This window comes from Salvelinus fontinalis, chromosome 17, assembly GCF_029448725.1.
Source record: "Salvelinus fontinalis isolate EN_2023a chromosome 17, ASM2944872v1, whole genome shotgun sequence".
NCBI classification, from domain to species: domain Eukaryota; kingdom Metazoa; phylum Chordata; class Actinopteri; order Salmoniformes; family Salmonidae; genus Salvelinus; species Salvelinus fontinalis.
In genome coordinates, this window is record NC_074681.1 from 28410047 (window position 1) to 28411944 (window position 1898).

Below are 1898 nucleotides of genomic sequence, written 5' to 3' on the forward strand. Positions count from 1 at the left end.
CCTCCACACTGTAGTATCCCTCAATCATGTGTAGTACTTACGATAGAATTTTGTAGTATACCGTAGAATACTATACTACACACTGTAGTATCCCTCGATCGTGTAGTGTTTACTATACAATGTTGTAGTATACAGTAGAATACTATAGTAAATCCTACAATATTAACCACAAAAAAAACACTAGTAAATACTACAGTAATATACGCAACACACTACAGTGTCTGCAAAAACACTACCGCATATCCGAATGTGAGAAACCTGCATGCCAAGTTCAGCCTCCAGTCCTACCTAATAACAGGTTATGAAACAGTTGCTCTTTTAGTGTTTGTCCAGTAGGTTTCCTCAAGGAGAAAGCCCCCACTTCTATGTCAAAGATAATGAAACAAAAACACTATTGTGTAAACTACAGTCGTGTCTGCAGAAACACTACAGTGAATACTTCAGTAAAGTCCACAAAAACACCATAGTATATAAATATAGTACTGCTACAGTATTTATACCATGGTACACAATAGTATTTTTTCATGTGGGTTGTTTGGCTGGCCATGAAAGTTCAGTCACGTCATTCAACACCCATTGGAATAGCATGTACCCACCTCATCTCTTATGACTCTCTAATGCTCAGATAGAAATTACTACAGTCAGTGTTCCTGTCAAAGCTTTTGCATTTTGACTGCTTTCTTTGGTGATGGAAGTTTAAGGCTCTATTTGGTTTCATGCAGCCAAAGCATTAATTTGGCCTGTGAGCCTGGTTTGATTCAAATGTATGTCCTCAGAGTGCACTTTAAGCCCTGAACATACTCACTGGTTTCATGTTGTAAAGTTAAGGGTTGCTTTGCTTCCAGATTCCCGGGGCTAAAGGTCTGTAAGACATTTAGTGACTGAAGAGGTTTCTATGAACGAGGTTTAATTTGTCTGCTAACCTCAAAATAATTATTTTTAGTTTACTCCTTCCACACGCAAATGTAAACCAACCTAGGGAGTTTGAAATAAATACACATATACTTCAATGTAAACTTACTAACTTGTCACATCTAGACCGCTAACGTTACATCCGGAGATAGCGACCTCTACGCAGGGCAGTGTTAACAGGAATGTCTTGTTGAGCCAACACTTACAGTAAAAATTGTAACAGCATAGCAATGTTTTTGAAACAGCTGAAATTCGTTTTTATAGTAACGGCATGTTACGTTCTGAAATTGTAGCCATTACTTTAACTAACGACATGCTTCATGATCAAGTAATGTTAGCATATCAATAATGAACATTTACCCCTCCCATCCGAATACTGAATAAAAGTACTGTAACGTTATCATACAGTGTCATTCATATTATAATATAGGCTACACAGCTAGGTAACTGCTCGCAAGCTAGCTAAATAATGGCTGCATCCTCACATAAACATGCTAGCTGTAGGTGAATGCTAACTTTTAGCTGAACCATAGGAGCTCTTAGGCTTACACTAGCTATTGTATTAAGGTTACCTTATAACAAAGCTGGCTTCAATTGATCATGGAAGACATTATATGAGGTAAAAGCAAATTGCGACTGAAAATGTTATTAATTCCCATGGGAGTTGCTTCTTACCTGGCCCTTGGTGGCTCAGTGTAGTAAAAAAAAAAACACTGTTGAGATTTAAAGCTACAGCGACAATTTCAGAATGCATAATAAAAATAAATAACTATATAATTCCATAAATTATTTGATAGGTTGATGTACACCAACCACACATAGAAGGTCTTCACACTTACTAGAACTTTCGGCTGTTACTACAATTTCAAGTGAAAAATGTATATAGTCTCAAAAATAATTAAAAGCTGTTTCAAAAACATGTCTATGCTATTACAATTGTTGGCTCAACGACACATTTCTGTTTACACTGCCCTGCTTAAAGGGCA

The 1898-nt window shown here is 36.8% G+C and overlaps 1 non-coding gene across 1 annotated transcript; it reads left to right on the plus strand.

Moving 5' to 3' along the window:
- Positions 1–305: 305 nt before the first annotated feature.
- On the plus strand, positions 306–359 carry LOC129814637 (U7 small nuclear RNA). The gene has a single exon (XR_008753347.1). It is a non-coding gene; the product is annotated as a U7 small nuclear RNA (small nuclear RNA).
- Positions 360–1898: the final 1539 nt, after the last annotated feature.